Source organism: Papaver somniferum, chromosome 8 (assembly GCF_003573695.1).
Source record: "Papaver somniferum cultivar HN1 chromosome 8, ASM357369v1, whole genome shotgun sequence".
In the NCBI taxonomy this organism is placed as follows: domain Eukaryota; kingdom Viridiplantae; phylum Streptophyta; class Magnoliopsida; order Ranunculales; family Papaveraceae; genus Papaver; species Papaver somniferum.
In genome coordinates, this window is record NC_039365.1 from 10185665 (window position 1) to 10204378 (window position 18714).

The following is an 18714-nucleotide window of genomic DNA, read 5'->3' on the forward strand; positions in this document are numbered from 1 at the left end:
TGTACACGGTAACTGGTAGAAACCAAAAGCAATATTACCAGAGGGCGAAAGCCAATAAGGACTAGTATCATTAGAAGAAAAAGACGAACCTCTTGTAATAATGTTGCTGAGTGAAGTATCATTATTCATAGAAGTGGAGAGAGATGAATCTCTTGCTTTGTTGGTGAACAACAAAGAAAATAATTCAACAACTAGTACAAGTAAAAAGCACAAGGAGAGAATCACCAGCAGAAACTTCATGTTTTGACGAAAGAAAAACATCATAGTAAGAATTTTGGGGGGACATGTACATTGTTTGTGGTTATATGTAGGGTAAGCAGTGATCACTTCCTTGTATAGGCTCAAAAGTCATGTACTAACGAGCTAGGAACTGCTAAATTATGAATATTTTAAAAAGGAAATCAAATCTGAATTAGGAAACATAGCCTAAAGGGGTGGGATCGTGTCATATATTGTAATGAACCGAGTTTTAAGCTCATAACCTTATAAACCCTAAAACCTTATAAATGTTAAGCTCGTAACCCTATAATGAAGACGAGGATGAGGAACTAGAAAATGTCGAAATGGAAGATGATCGATGAACTTGAAACGGAAGATGATGACATTGAAGATTTTGGTGTTGATGATTCTCTTAAAGATGATGATATTCGAGATGAAGAATTTGCTGAATCGAAAGAGATGCGCGAGAACAAGCATACATACAAGGGACGGGGCCCAATATGTTTAATTCTCCTAGGCTTGGGGGCATACAAAGTCCAAGGCGGTGGCCGGCCGAATTGGGTGTGGATAAATCCGGATTTCATTTGTTTAATCAAGAACGGCCACCTAGCTCAGCTGGCTGGTAATCTCCGTTTTCGAAAGTTTTATGCATTCTAGGAGGTCCCAGGTTCGAGCTCTTAATAGCATAATGTTTCAGGAATTGACATGGAAGGTAGAATTAGCTTGTCCTCCTTGTGATACAATCCCAGCCCCTATCCGCTTTGGCTCTTTTTGTTAGGTCACCCATAAGACTCGCTGGCAGGCTAGTATGGCGACCTGTTCAATTAATATAATAATAATGTAATAGTACGTTGTTGGAGCTTAGTTTGTTGGGCTTCCAACTAATAGGTAATAAAATAAAACATTAAAATTTACGGTATATAATTTATATAAAAGTAGAACATTGATTAGAAAATAAAACACTAACATTTATATAAAACGGATTTCATTTCTTTCAATTCCAATCATTCAATTCATATTTATCAATCTGGAAAAAAAAATTGTCTTTTTTCCATGTTCTTCTTCTTTACTCTTTCATTAATTCTTCATTCATAAAAAACCAATTTGTTAATTTAACCTACTAATCATTCAAAAAATCTTAAGTAAAATGAAACCATAGTCCTCCAAAAAAACCAAGGTTCAAAAAAATTGGTCATGCAATCTTTTTTTATCTAAACCAACAATAAAGGACCTAGACTTCATTTATGATAGACTAACCAAAAAAAGGAACTGAACCCAGAGCACCGAGGATATTATCAAAAGATAAACCAAAAAGAGGACTCCCACTACAAAACATCTCACCACCAGTTACTCACTGCATATGTACATAGGTTCTACCGGTCAACTCGCATTTTCTTCACATCTTTGAACAAGTCAGCCAGAAGGATGTGGTGATACTTTATCTTCTTTGGGTTTGTGGCTCTTCTTTTCATAGTTTCAGTCTCATCTATATTTCCAGCGAACCTCTCAGCTCTAGTATCAATCTCGTCTTCATCGAACATGGTTTTCTCTCTCAGCTTAGCTTCCATGAAATCTAAATATTGTAATATAGTTTTTAGCCATATATTTTTCCCTCTTCATTCTTTCAACTCATCTTCACGACCATCTTCATCCAAAAGCTCATTAAAAGATTTCAGAACATATGAATACAACAAATGATAGATCACGAAAGACAATCTTTGACTGCAAAGCCATAGCAAAATATTGCGGGGCTCTAAGCGAAGTTATAGAAATGAGAGCCTATACAAGAATAATAAATTTTCTTGTGATTTTATATAATACTCTCAAACAATAAAATTTGTTAGAGAAGATAGACTAAAATAATAAAAAATTACTTATCAAATGAAAATTGATCTTCCTTCTCTTTCCGGCGCAAAGTCATCTATTGTGATATTGTAATTAATTTTATTTACTAACAACCTCAATGATTAATATTACAAGTCTATTCAACTTTTTCTATGACATCGTTCAAGGTAAATTTTATGTGACATTGTCGAAGATAAACTTTGATCAACTTCAATTATTTCCCAATTTGCTTATGGATCCAGACCCTTTGCATTATATATAATGAGTACTCTTTACAAACATCTAGATATAAATTACGAAGTCAAAATTTTCGAAAGAGAAACAAGATACAAAATTTATTTTTGATTTCATCATTTAATCTTCCTTTTCTTTTTAAATTAGATGTTGGAAAAAAACCCTAAACTTGTAATAAAGTAGGGGAACCAAGTAAAAAAAGAATAAAAAGAAACCCATTTAATACATTAATAATTATACACACAATTAATTCAGTGGGTCTTATTGCACAAAACTTTGGACCTTATTTGACTAGTGACAATAAGCTCAGAATTTATTATTTTTGAAGGTATCATATATAACTATTGTTAGAGCACTGCTCGGTCGAACTCGAAAGCGTTTCTATCTCAAACTTGTTGTCAATTTTAATTACCAAAAATATAAGTCTTGATTTCTAGTCTACCTATAGCTAAGTATCATATTAGGATAGAAAGTATAGTTGAGCATTATACTTAACGGCGTTCATCGATTGAAGACGAATAACTACTAAGGGGAGCTTGTGGAACTTCATCAACAAAAGGTATGTGGATCCTTGAACTCATCTATCCCTCAAAAGTCTATCTACTCTATCTCCTATTTGACACAAAAATAGTATAGCTATATAGACTTCGATAATACACATTTGATATTTCAAGCTGAGTTTAACTCGCTTACATATTTCTCGAAATATGTATTGGTAATTAAGCTTTCGCTTTAACCAAGTTCATCTTATATTCTTGACGAAAGTCAAAAGATGATCATGTGAAAATCGCCTTGTAATAGCTTACATGATTTGTGTGAGATAATCATTTGATGTAGACTCGGAATGTTTCGTATTGATCATTCGATCATTTGAAAATTTCTTCGAAGCTAATAGTTTGTGTGACAATTTCTTCGAAGCTAATAGTTTGTGTGAGACAGCTATTGTCGTCTTCTAAGAATGTTTCGACGATTGAAATGGGAGTTTCAAACAAATAACCATGATTAGATATACCATAGTATGTGTACTTGTATGCTAACTGTTGCAAGTTATTCCAAGTCCGGGAACCATGGTATGCATAATCGTATGCGTACTGGTTGGTTTAGTGAAAGTACGGGAACTTAGTATGCATACCGGTATGCTAACTGGCGTGAGTTTCAAGTTCCAGGATTCAACTGAGTTTGGAGGTATGCGAAACCCGTTCGCACACTGGCTAACCCAAACTTAGGCCGCCCACTTAAATATGCGTACCTATTTACATACTTGAGTAAGTTATGTTCTAAAATCGGTTTGTTCATGAACTAATACATTTATATAATAAAGAATGAAATCTTTTGCAAACCGTGGCTATAATGTTCATGACTTGATTCGTGTGAATCAAAATCGATTTTGCTTCAATTGTGTCTTGTACACTTCTATGGGAATATAAACAATTGAAAAACTATAGAAGTAGTTTCATTTGAGTCATTTGAACTAGTTATGCTTAAGATGAATAAAGTTGATATGAAAGTGTTCATATGGCTAACTTCGGTTAACTATTGTTGAGCCAACAAGGTGTACATGTTTAGGTACGTTTACTCATATCTAAATGTAGTCACTTTTCATTTGTGTGTAACAAGCTAAGTTCGATATAACGGTTGAAAGATATTAGCTTGAGTCTAATCAGGTTTTCATCTAACAGTGAATACTGAATGCTTCGTTACCAAGGTATTATTAATTGCAAACCCTGATTTGAAGACTATATAAGGGATAAATCTAGCAACTGGGAAACCTAATCCTCACACCTCTTGTGTGATACTAATTGCGACTAGAGACGATTCTCCTTTAACCTTAGGTTATTTCCAAAACCATATAAGTTAACAACTTGAAGACTTCATTGGGATTGTGAAGCCAGACCCATTTATTTTCTCTGTAGTTGTGTATTCTGATCTTGTTGTTTTATATCGTGATTGAGTACTATTTTCTCTAAGATTTTCTCGAGATTTCATCTTCGATAGGCAAGATAAAAAGTAATCACAAACATCTTCGTCTCATCGTTTATGATTCCACAATATCTTGTTTCCTACCAATTAAGAATATTGTGAGGTGATTGATATTATTAGGATAATCTTCAGGAATGTAAGACCGATATATCAATTGGTTCCTGTTCACCTTGATTTATCAAAAGACGGAACAAAAAATCTTAGGTATTTCTATGGGACACATATTTATCTATTCAATATACTTTTCTGTGTGAGACAGATTGGTTTATCAAGTCTTCGACTTCGGGTCGTAACAACTCTTAGTTGTGGGTGAGATCAGCTAAGGGATAAAGTGCGCAGAATCCTGCTGGATTCAGAGGCGTAAGGAACGTGACTGTACCTTGATCTGTGTGAGATTGGTTAGGGATCAACTACATTCCAGTTCGAAGTTAACTTGGAGTAGCCTAGTGTCTTTGGCGGCTTAATACAGTGTAATGTTCAAATCTAAACTAAGCCTTGGGGTTTTATGCATTTGTTGTTTCCTGGTTAACAAAATTTCTGGTGTATGTGTTATTTATTTTTCGTATTATATTTGTCTATACAATTGAATATCACAGGTTGTGTATAAGTTCAATCAATTGTGAATCCAGTCTTTGGTTGTTGATCGAATTGATTGACACTTGTATATTGGTTTTTGATACCTCCAAGTTATTTCTTATATTCAATGGGGCTCGCAAATTCCTATTTGTTTGATTGCAGACTGAATTGAGAAATTGAGAAACAACACTTGGATATATTTCCATTGATTGAGTCTGACTGTTCATTGGACTTTGTTCATACAGATTGCTAAGCGAAATATTGGGTGTGCTTGTTAGACCCACGCTTTTTCAACTATATATAAACAAATTTATGATTTAGGGGTCCTACGATATTTGATCCCTAGGACGTTTCCAAGATGGCCCACGCTCAACGACATCCTTGACTGTCATCTTTTAAAGTCTTTCTAATCGAATTTTATAGGCTTGTCAATATTATTCTTTCTCATTATTATAAAAGAAGACTATAGTGTTAAGATTGTTGGTTCTGCAACAATAAAAATACTGAAATAATAGTTTTAGATAAAATTTCAGAAAATTGAAATAATCTCTGGATTGCAACAACATACTGAGGACAGAATCACCTGACCATCATGTTGTATTTAACACAATATTTCACCGATACGCCTCAAAAACGAGTGATGCTAATACCCCCACAATGAAGTTATGCCTGGGATAAAACTTCATGATACAATTAGCGTAAGCGCTACAACACTTGTTAACTCAACGAACTCAACAAAAAATCACAAAAAGAAAAACCACATAAAGAGAGAAAATACGAAAAGAAGAGGAAATAGTAGCATCTTCTGGACATATTCTGGAAAGGAGAAATCAAGTGGTTTATATAGGGAAGAAAAGAGAAGGTCATGAATATAATGTGCATTTAATGTGAACTACGAGAGAATAAAATCAGGATAAGGGAAGAAGTAAATGCGAATGAATACATGTTTTTTTCCAAAACAATGAAACATATCTGGGAAATCAATTTTACATCATGTCAACATAAAAATAAAAACGGAAAGAAAATTATTCTCTGTCGGCTCCCCCAGTTTAAGATAAGAATTTATTTGAAAAAATATCAAAAGTATTTTGTCCAAAAATAAGTCTTGGTTGACCCACACCCTAACTCGAGCCCATCCCACCCAACCGGTGGACGACGACGTCATACATTCTTTGGTGCTTCACATGTATGAAATATGTGGTTGCACCAACTACTCCGTTATTAGGTATTCTTCGTCACAAAAAAGTGTATATGACCCAAAAGGCCACTCTTCGTTGTACTTGATATATTCTGGGAAAATTAGGAGTAGGTAAATCCCTTAATGGAATACACATTCAACGGTTAACAGGTTGCGTATTAGAAGAGGATCTAGAAAGTTATGTTTTCCGAAACAAATCAAAATCATTGCAATATCTAGAAAGTTATTTCTTCATAATACATATGGTATGTTTTGTTTCCGTAATACACTTTGTTAGACCACTACTCGGTCGAACTCGCAAGCATTGCTATCTCAAGCTTGTTTGTCAAATTTAGTTGATCAAAACTATAGTTTGATTTCTAGTCTACTTATAGTTATTTATCGAATTAGGATAGAATGTATAGTTGAACTTTAGACTTCACGGCGTTCATCGATTGAAGGCGAAGATCTACTGAGGAGATCTTGGAGGAACTTCATCAACAAAATGTGTGTGGAGACTAAAACTTATCTATCACTCAGAAGTCTATTCTATTATATCTCCTAATGAGACTAAGTCGTATAGCTATATATACTTTTATATTATACACATTTGATATTTCAAGCCGAGTTTATCTCGCTTATCAATTTCTCGAAATATGTGTTGGAAGCTTTTTGCTTTACCTACGTTCATCATATTCTTGACAAGTTTAGTTGGAAACAATATATTTGTTGAAAACTAAATATTAAGTCAAAAGATGATCATGTGGAAATTGCCTCGAAACATCTTACATAATTTGTGTGATATAATCATTTAATGTCGACTCGGAAAGTTTTGTATTGATCATTCGATCACTTGAAAATTACTTTAAGCTAATAGTTTGTGTGATACAGTTATTGTCGTATTCTATGGATGTTTAAATAATTGAAATGGGAGTTTAGAACGATAAACCTTTGTCTGAACACAACCAAGGTATTCAATATCGGTTGTACATGTCGATATTACAGGTTTTTATCAGATATCGGAAAATACCTATATAATGTCGAAAATATCGGCGATACAAATACGGAATGATATTATCGGTTGTACAGGCTGGTACAGACCGATATATCGATTTTACTTGTACACCGATAATATCGGTTTTGTGAATAAATTTTTCATCAACATGCATCTAGTATTTTCATACAAGTACAATGTCAATTCGAGAAGGTAAAAAGCCCTAATATATTTATAATATAAAATCAATTACTATATGGTAGGATATAAGATGGAAACCATATTTCGGTTGCAAGATAAAGAAATATAAAAGATAAATATGAAGGATAATAAAAAATATTTACTGGCATAATGGGATAACAATCACAACGTTGGCTAATAAACCACCTTGTATTTTGGAAATTTGAGATATGTGTATGATTATTATTATTTTTTATTATGGATTTATAATTATTTGAAATTCCATATTAAATGATGTATCACCGATAAAAACCGATATTATCTTTTGTATAGGTGTGTCTGACCCGGCCGATACGAGAACGATACGCGATATTGACTACCTTGAACACAACACAGTATGCGTGCCAAGTATGCAAACTGTTCTGATATGATTCGGGTCCGGGAACCTTGTTTACATACCTAGTATGCTAACGGTTTTAACTGTTAAAGTCCGAGAACCTTGTTTGCATACTAGTATGCGAACTGTTCTACCTGAGTTAGGTCCAGGCTGGCTGTTTGCATACCCGTTTGCAAACTGCTGGACAAGACCAAAGTCCGGAAACTATAGTTTGCGTACCTGTTTGCAAACTTAGTGGTTAAAGTTCTAAAATCGGTTAAGTATGTTTTTCATACTCATGAACAAATACATTTATTAGTTAAGGAATGCAATCTTTGCAAATCGTGTTCATGATTGATTCCTACGAATCAATCCGATTTTGATTCAATTGGTTCATATATATCCCTACGAGATAGTGAACAATAGAACAACTCTATGATTTATTGATCATCATAAGTTGATAAAGATATGTTAGATGAATGTGGTTAGGACAAAAGTGTTCATATGGATAACTTCGGTTCACTATTATTGATTCAATTCAATATACACGTTTAGGTATGGTTACCCGTATCTGAATGAAGTTACATTTCATTTGTCTGTAACAAGCTAAGACCATCTAACGGTGGAGAGATATTGCTTTGGTCTTAAGAAGATTTAGCTTGAATATTAAATCAGGATTTCATCTAACGATAAATATTGAATGCTTTACTAATCTATCTTAGCTTTGATTTAAAGCACACCCTGATTTGAAAGACTATATAAGGGAGAACTATAGCAACCGGAAAATATAATCCCGGAACTTTCTTGTGTCCTAGTTGCGACTAGAGTCGATTCTCCTTTAACCTAGGTTTTTTCAAAACCATTATAGGTTAATGACTTGAAGACTTCATTTGGGATTCGTGAAACCAGATCCAACTATTTACTCATTAGTTGTGTATTCTGATCTTACTTGTTCTACCGTATTGAGTACTATCTTCTCTAAGATTCGCTCGAGATTTATCTCTGATAGGTAAGATAAAAAAAATAATCACAAAACTCTTCGTCTCATGTTATAATTCCGCAATAAATTCTTCTACTACCATATAGTTAAGTTATTGTGAGGTGATTGATATTTCTAGGCTGCTCTTCGGGGTTATAAGACTGGATTATCAATCGGTTCATGTTCACCTTGATTTATCAAAAGTCGGAACAAAAACTTCATAGGTACATTTGTAGGAGACAGATTTATCTATCAGAATAAACTTATCTGTAGGAGACATATTTGTTTATAAGTCTTCGAATTTGGGTTGTAACAACTCTTAGTTGTAGGTGAGATCAGCTAAGGGAATCAAGTGCACATAATACGGCGTGGTTCAAGAGGCGTAAGGAACACGAATGTACCTTAATAGGTGTGAGACTTGGTTAGGGATCAACTACATTCCATTCTGAAGTTAACTTGTAGTAGGATAGTGTCTGTAGCGGCTTAATACAGTATGGTGTTCGAATGTGGACTAGGTCCGGGGTTTTTCTGCATTTGAAGTTTCCTCGTTAACAAAATATCCGGTGTCTGTGTTATTTCTTTTCCGCATTATATTTTTTTATATAATTGAATTATCACAGGTTGTGCGTAGTTCGATCAATTAGTAAAAATGCGACCTTGATTGTTGGATAGGAATTGATTGACACTTGGGCATTGGTCTTTGGTACCGTCCAAGTTATTTCTCATATCAATCAGGCTCACAGATTCGTATTTGTTCGATTGCAGATTGTATTGTGAAATTGAGATATAACTCTTTGATATATTTCTTGGTTGAGCTCGCATTATAAGCTGATGCTCTCAAAATTATATTGGAGTCAGTCCATACAGATTGTCAAACGAATTATTGGGTATGGTTGTTATACCCCGACTTTTTTTCACACTTGTTTTGTTCATCATCTTTGAATGGTGATAATGATCATATATACTTATCTTCGTTGAAAAGTTATTCTCTAAGCTTATATGTATCCTGGGGGCAGCTGCCTGTTCTTACCTTTACATAGATTTTTGTTCCTTGATTTTGGGGGTGGGCATTTGTTCTAGACCAACCTTATTTTTCAAGGTGGGTGCCTGAACTATTCGTTGATGGGTTAAATGTGGGTGGGATTTTTGAAATCCAATGGATTAAGGAATTTTGAAATCCATTGAACATCCATTCCTATTAGCTTATAAATTGGGCTTTTTTGGGAGGCATGTGAACCAGCTTGCAGATATGTTTACATCTTAGCATATTAGCATGTTTTGACTTCATTCTGAGGTGACCTAAGTATTATTATTTTACACAGGTTTGAATTGGTGAAATCATTTTTGTTGTCTTAATATGTTTTTTTTATCATAAAGTTAAAATTTAATTATAAAAGAAAATCATTGGATTATTTGCATCCAACCCGTCAATTTGTATATCCATTGGATGATGGATTGGATACCGATGATAAATTTAAAATCTATAATGAAATCGGATGCGGATGAGGTGAAAATCGGCCCATACGGGACCATGCTCACCCTAGTGAGATCGGATTTGTGAGGATTTACCTAACATTTAAGCCCAGTGCAGGCCCACATTTAATACCATCATTGTCTGCCCTGCAAAGCTGTAACCAAAAGTGAGAAAAGAGAACTACATATCAAAGAAAAAGTGTTATCTGAACCGCTATGTATATCCTATGGCATGTTGGAGAAACTCGAGGCAAATTCATCTCTAGTGTAGGTTGGCCAAGGTGTTATTTCTGTGTTTCCTAATGAATATAGAAAACTTCATACAAGAAAATCATGGGATCTCTTGGGGTTTCCTGTGAATGTTAAAAGGAATTTGAAGTTGGAGAGCAATTTAGTTGTGAGTGTAATAGACACAGGTATAAGCCCGGAATCCGAGAGCTTCAATGACCAAGGATTTGGTCCTCCACCTGCTAAAACATTATGGAATCGTTCTGTGGTGTAGAATACGGCTAGCCTTACCGCCCATTGCCCTTGCCGGCGTTTGAGACCGAAAGTAAAGTGTCGGGCACCCACTGATATCGGTAATCAGACTGACATGGTTGATTCACATGTCAGTCTTGGTTGCCCCTTATCTAGTCCCCTCCTTCTCGTACAGACTGTGTAGTAGCTAGTTTATTAGAACATATGTTAGAGGAGTTATTGTGGAGTCGGACACGAGAATATCAAAAAATGTCATTAGTGATGAGATCTCGGATGTTCATCTGTAAAATTGTTTAACAAGTCTGTCAATCTCAATTAGGAGAAACAAGACAAAAAAAAGTAAATGAAGATTGAAGAAAGACGGACGGACAGATAGGTTAGGATGATGCAAATCCAATTTCAACTGCAAATTTACTATCTCACAGCAAGTTTTCAAATGATTTTACAGCATAACTTTCTCTACTGCACCAAATTGATTCCTAAATGCAATAATGATAATTCTGACTCTATTATTTTGCATTAGTTTTGTAGATACTCTGATCACATTAGCGGACCACATAATGCAGACGCCAATTGTTAACATGCCTTAAGACAGTGTACCAGATTACAAGGAGAAGCAATAAACAGAAGAAAGAAAAACGATATACATCACTGAGATACAAATCCATACCAATCGAGACAATGGCATGCAACATGGCAACCTACAAAGTACAAACATTACATTGTGCCAAGATCAGAAATCACTTTTCCTCCTTGGAAGTCCCGTTACAGACTTGCTAGTTTCAGTTATTTGGGCACATGTAACGATAAAGATGCTATAAGAATCACATTAGCAGATGTGTACTTAGAAAATTTCATCTAGCTCAGACAATTTTGGAGTATTGCACAAAGAGCACGTCCTCCTAACTCAGGCTAGTTCTGCATGATACTTTGTCTTTATGCAGTCAGAATATATAGACCATATAGACTGCTCTATATGAAACTTCAAACGAAAACGGTTAACATCATTTTTATATACCTAAATATGTTCATCTAAGATCTACAGTATCCTATTTTGAGGTATATTGTAGACACAGCACAAGCATAAAGTGGACACAAGTGATGGAGTGCTAGACTTCAAGTGATGACAACGCCTACCTCTTGTTCAATAGTGTTGGACACCCTCAACGGGCAGCATACAGTTACCCACCCACTAGTATTCCCTACAGCTACCAATAATTGATTATGAAAGTTTTACCTCAATCTCTTCGAGTAGGTTTCTTCTTATTTCCATTTGCAAACATTTCTGCACATAAGTACCCGATTTATTTGCAACCAGGCTCTCCACATACCTCTCTGGATACCTGCACAGAGCCTTTACGTAGTTCCTCAATCATTTTGATCCCATAAGATCAATTGTTCGAGAGCATAAACTAGTATGTTACCAATTTCAAAACACCATATTGACATGAGAGACGGATCTCTGGTCATCGCTAGTTGGATGTGGTAAATACTTTAATCCAAGATTCCCTTACTCCATAACCTTGCATCACCCATATATTTGTTCAAACACCTAAGCTATGACAGAAAACACTACAGAAAGGCAGTCTCCCAACCCATAACTTCTCTATCCAGTTCCCAATTTTATAGAGGTGACATAGTTTCTTGGATGTTAATATTGAAACAACCTATAACTTTAGAGGTTCCCCGGGAAGCCTTGATCAGCAAACATGCAACTGTTTGTGCACTGAACAGTGTTCCAACACTTGGATCATAACTTATAAACTCGAATTTTCTTGAAGAACCAATTCTCATTATCCTGTAATCATCGATGTTGCTATCATAACCGAACCCATATCTAACAACCAACATACTACTTTGAATCAGTCAGAAATTCAGATAGTCGCACTTCAATATTCATATATTAAGCAGTCGATGGGTTCCAAATACAAATAAATTTTTCACACCAATTTCTATGTCACCACTAGAAATACCTAAGAAAATCAAACCATTACAAGAACCCAGTGTTACAATGGCTTTAATTTTCCTATTTCCAAATGGATCTACGGAGTTAATCAAAGGGTTCCTCCCTTGATCATACTGCGATTGATCAAACATGATTCTAGGGTTATTATTATTGCTACTTTGAATTGATCGATTAAGGTGATTCTTGATAGAATTAGGTTTAGAGAGTAAACTACACAAGGGCTTGCACACACATCTACATGCTAATATTGAATTAACTGGAAAGTATCTACCTCAATTTCTTCCGGAAGTCTCCGCATTGACATTTCAATTCAGGAAAGACAGAAACACAGAGAAAGAGAGAGGTTGAGTGGAGGGAAATGAACAAGGCATTGGCTTTTCATTCGGTTTTATAATGCTACGAAATATTAGTTTGGAAATTCTTTAGTCATTCATTCTTCAACAACTTGGCTCACTACTCTACTACTACATTTAGAGAGGCAAAGAAGGGGTTTTTTTCTTCTTCTTTTTTTTGGGTATCTGTTGAGTATTACATGATTTAGTAAACATGTTATCGTCTAAAGATAATCATCATCGCCGAAGACGGTGTAGTTAATGTCATCTTTTTTGCACGGTTTTGATAACTCTTCAGATATTGTGTAAATGCTTTGGTTTTGTAAATGCAGATGATGACCAAGAAAAGGTATTGTTCTTAAATTATCATTCAAAGTCTAAGGTCCTGTTTGGTATAGTTTTTAAAAACAGTTTCCTGTTTTTAAAAAACAGAGAAAACATAATACAGGAGGAAACGCGTTTGGTAGGGACATTTTCAGAAAATGTTTTCTATCTGTTTTCTGTTTTTGAAAATAAAAAAATGAAAACAACAAATTATTATTTTCTGTGTTTTCTGTTTTTTCTTTTCTTTTCAGAACAAAGTAAGATATCAGGGGAATGATTGCAAGTGAGTCATGGCTAATATCACTATCTCTTAGACGAATCTTTACATTTGATCGGATTTAGTTGATTTTTCTTGTTTTCAAAAACAGTTTACCAAACAATTTTTAGAAAATGAAAACAAGGAAAAAATAGTATGTGTTTAAAATAGTGAAAAACTATTTTTGAAAACTGTACCAAACATGCTCTAAGATTTCTGTACGAGGAAACTAAAGTGTAGGGGAAATTTCAAATTGCACTAATACTAATGGAATTCTTTTAAAAAATTTGCAGAAAATTTAAATTGTGTACATGGGTGATTCAGTGCTCACGAATTCCTTTGTTAAGGAATCCATTTTGGATTCACATGTCAATATTCTATCAAATATTGTTGGAAGGTGCCTGGAACTTTTATCTCCCAAGTTATAGTGCATGAGGTCATGCATGCAGTTACATAAATTTACTAACTTGGTTCAGTTACATAAATTTACTAACTTGGTTGCTTTTCCTTTTATGGACTATGGACATCATAAAACAGCGCGGTTGCTGCAAAGGATTCAATAGCACATAGTTATGTAAACCACTTTAATGGATTTGCTGCAAAGTTATCACCAAATGAAGCTAAACAACTAGAAAGTATGTGAATATTTTGTCTAAGTACTACATTTCGTTTTCGATTATTTTTCTTTGTTTTAGCTGGCTTATAATATATATATACATGCATGAAGTTTTATTATATGTTTTAGCTTGCTAACTAGACGCCGAAATTGCAGAGCTTCAAGTGGTTTGGTAAAGATGTCCGCATGTTGATTAACAGATGGAAGATGTATCGGAAGAATTAAACCATTAAGCAACTTTTCACGAACAAAGTAGCAGTCGATCTCTATATGTTTAGTACGCTTATGAAAAACAGGATTCTGAGCAATATGGATGGTTGCCTGAATGTCGCAATGAACAGGAATAGGCAAAGGACAGAAAACATTCATATCCTTGAGTAGATACCATAGCCATTGAATTTCTTCCGTGAGATTGGCTAAGGCACGATATTCGGCCTCAGCAGATGAGCGTGCTACGGTGTGTTGTTTCTTAGATTTCCATGAAACAGGACTATTACCAATTGTAACTAAGTAGCCAGTAGTGGAACGCCGAGTCATAGGGAACCCAGCCCAATCTGAGTCGGTGTAGCCTTGTAAAGAAAGAGAACTACTAGAAGGCAGAAAAATTCCATGGCCAATAGTTCCCTTGAGATATCGTAAGACACGATGAGCAGCGTCCAGATGAGCAGTGCGAGGATGTTGCATGAACTGACTTAAATAATTCACTGCATATGTTATATCTGGACGTGTGACTGTGAGATATAATAAGCGGCCAATTAAACGCCTAAAAGAACTTGGATCATCTAAGTCGTTACCATCAGTAGGAAGTAGCTTAAGATTATTATCCATCGGAAAAGATGAGATACGAGCCCCTATGAGACCAGAGTCTTTCAGGATGTCTAAGACATATTTTCTTTGACATATAAAAATTCCTTTAGGAGAACGAGAGACCTCAATCCCTAAGAAATATTGCAAGCGACCTAGGTCCTTAATAGAGAAATGAGAGGCAAGACGCAATTTGAGTGAGTGAATAAAAAAGTCGTATGTATCAGTGATAATTATGTCATCGACATAAACAAGGACAAAAATAGAGGTTGAACCTCGATGATATGTGAAAAGAGAATTGTCACATAGAGATTTCTTGAAACCTTCAGTTAATAAAATTGAGGATAATTTTGCAAACCATTGACGAGAAGCCTGTTTAAGGCCGTATAGATATTTATTTAGCTTAAGAACTTGAGACTCACCTTTACGAGTTAAACCAGAGGGAATTCTCATGTAGATTTCTTCATCCAGATCACCTTGAAGAAACGCATTATTGACGTCCATCTGATGTAAAGACCAACCCTTAATGGCTGCAATAGACAACAAAACGCGAACAGTGACAAGTTTATCTACAGGTGCAAAAGTATCAGAATAGTCAATACCTTCCTGTTGAGTATAACCCTTAGCGACAAGACGAGCTTTATAACGTTCAATAGAACCATCAGAGTTAAATTTGATTTTGAAAACCCATTTGCATCCAATTATCGTTTTACCCGGTGGTAGGTCAACCATGATCCAAGTGTTGTTAGCTTCTAAAGCCAAAATTTCTTTTGCCATAGCTGCTCTCCATTTAGGGTATTTGTTTGCTTGAGAGAAGGTTTTGGGTTCTTCCGTGAGAACTACAGAAGCCAAGAACGCCTGATGGGAAGGCGTGAATTTATCGAATGAGAGATAATCAGTAAGAGGATAAGCGGAAGTTGTTTTGCAGGTTGTAGCTGAACAATAATAATCCTGCAAGTAGAGTGGTGGATTTCTTGTACGATATGGACGAGAGTCATTAGGATTAAAAGACTCAGACAATGGAATATCAACCGGAACTGAAGATATTTCTGACGTTTCCGGAATGGAAGAAATATTAGGATGCAGAGAGGAGGTGCAGGATATTGAACCACAGGAATAGCAGTGGTTGGGGGAGATTTTGTAGGTAATATAAAACCCGGTGGACCACAGTGAACTGGCGGAACCAAGGGAGGAGAAGATTATGAGATATGTTGTGAATCAACACACCGTGGCTGAGTTATGTCCAGCGAGGATGATGATATATGTTGTGTATCAGCATCTGTGGCAGTAGTCATGTCAAGAACAAATGAAGATATATGATGGGAATCAACATAACGAGACTGAGAAGTTTCAGATGAAACCGATGGCGTAGAAAATATGGAATCAAAGTCTGTGTATTCATTGACAGGGACAGATTTCGATGGAACTGAAGTATGTTTAGAATCATGAAAAGGAAAAAATTTTGCATGGAAGATAACATCTCTGGAAGTACAAATAGATTTTGACTCAATATCATAAATTGAGTATCCTTTCTGACCATAAGGATAACCAATAAAAATACCTGGCTTGGCACGTTGATCAAAATCCTAGTATTTCTCGCAAAACAGAGACAACCAAATACTCGCAGGGATGAGTAATCTGGTGGTTTAAGAAGTAGCATCATGTGGAGTTTTATGAGATAAAACAGGTGTTGGCAATTTATTGATGATATAGTAGCAGCTAGTATGCATACACCCCGTAAACGGAGAGGAAGATTCGACTGAAATCGTAAAGCTCTAGCCACGTTTAATAAATGCCGATGCTTGCGTTCAACAAAGCCATTTTGTTGTGGAGTTTATACACAACTAGTTTGATGGAGAACACCGTGTTGGTGAAACCAAGACTGAAGTTCATTTGATTTGAACTCGGATCCATTATCAGACCGGAAAGTCTGTAATTGAGGAATGATGGTTGACTCAACACCAGAAGAAATGATAGATATTTTGCGACCAAACTGTTTAATAACAAAATGAAAGAAGTATTTGAGAAATTTTAAAGTTTCTGATTTTACTTGCATTAAAAATACCCAAGTGCATCTTGAATAGTCATCCACAAGTGTAAGGAAATACTTAGCACCAGAAATAGATGGGGTTGAAAAAGGTCCCCATATATCAGCATGAATCAATTGAAATGGATGTTGAGATAAAGAAGTACTATTATTAAACTTTAAACGAGTTTGTTTAGCCCTGGGGCATATATCACAGACGTGACTAGCATTTGAACGGATAAAAGGGAAATTGGGAGATAAAAATTTAAAACAATCCACACCGGGATGGCCGAGACGGCAGTGCCAAGTATCAACTGGCTTATTTGCAACTGAAGATAAAGCAAAAGGTTGAAAATAGAAGTGGTAAAGTCCGGCAATCTTCCTACTCCATCCAATCTCCTTGGCTATTCGACGGTCCTGAAATATACAAGACTCGTGTGAGAATTTGATGCAGCAATTTGTTGTGCTTGTCAACTTACTAACATATATTAAGTTGAATTTGAAGCTTGGAATATGAAATACATCAAGCAGTTTAATAGATGGTGATAAATCGACTGTGACAACATGAGTTAAAGATGTATGTGAACCATCTGGTAGTTGAACGGTGAGTGGTTTGGTGACCACGGAATGAGAAGAAAAAGAATATAAAGATGAGCATATATGCTGAGTTGCTCCACTATCAACTATCCAAACATCTGTAGAACAGGAAAGAGTAACACCTGCAAAGTTCAGATAGGGTGCTATGTCGTTGTTCTCATGATCAGGTTCGATCAGGGTTAGAATCCGTGCATACTGAGCAGCAGTAATAGCAGGAGCGACAATAACAGGTTGGTGAACATCAGCAACGGTGTTGGATTCCAAATTTCTGGACTTTGGCAAGTCTTTTGGGTACCCATTTAGCTTCTAGCAAGTCTGCCTGGTATGACCATGCCTATTGCAATGGTCACAGAAAGGGCGAGCTCTTTTGTTGGTGTCGTTGTTTGAAGGAACCCTAGAATGACGTGGATCATTACGTGCAACACTCAAAGCTGCAGAATCAACAGATGGGATGAAAGAAGATTGTATGCCATGTTGTTCTTCTTCTTTCCTGATATGATTATAAATATTGGCAGGGGATGGCATGGGTTCCATGATTAGTATTTGACTATGCAGGGCAGAAAATATTTCATGTAAACCCTGCAAAAATTCCATAGAACGATCCTGACTGTGATGACTCAGATAGTTCTTACCTGCTCCGCATATGCAAGGTTCAATTGGTCTAAAGGCATCTAACTGATCCCAGAGTGATTTGAGACGGGTATAATACATAGCAACACTAAGATTGTCTTGTTTCAGCAGAGCAATGGACTGTTTCAAAGCATATAATTTGGAAGCATTATGATGAGATAATCGAGATTTGATTTCTAACCATTGTTCATGAGCCGATGGGAAGTTCTGAGTGCTTGAGAGAATTTCTGGATCAACAAAATTGGATATCCAGCTACCTACTAAGTCATCACATCTCGTCCAGTGAGAAAGATCTGATGCATTAGTTGGATTTTTGATAGTTCCATCAATATACCATGTCTTCCCTTTTGCACTGAGTGCCTTGAACATGCCTCTTCCCCATGTGCATAAGTTATCACTGGTGAATAGAGGAGTGTAGATGATGGATGTAGGATTATCCGAAGGGTGGAAGTAGTACGGACTAGTTGGAGAAAGTGCAGTATCTTTCTCAGCAACTACAGATGCAAAAGGGGGAGGATCGTCTTCTCCAGCCATGATGATAAAGAAGCAGAAAAAAATCAGACCTAGCTCTGATACCATAAAGGAATATGGGTTTTGATTTCTCTCACAACTGTGTAGAGATTTATATTATCATTTTGTATATATACTGA

The 18714-nt window shown here is 35.7% G+C and overlaps 1 pseudogene; it reads left to right on the plus strand.

Annotated features, from left to right (window-relative positions):
• Positions 1-555: 555 nt before the first annotated feature.
• The window catches only part of LOC113305055, a 45581-nt pseudogene continuing 27422 nt past the window's right edge, over positions 556-18714 (plus strand).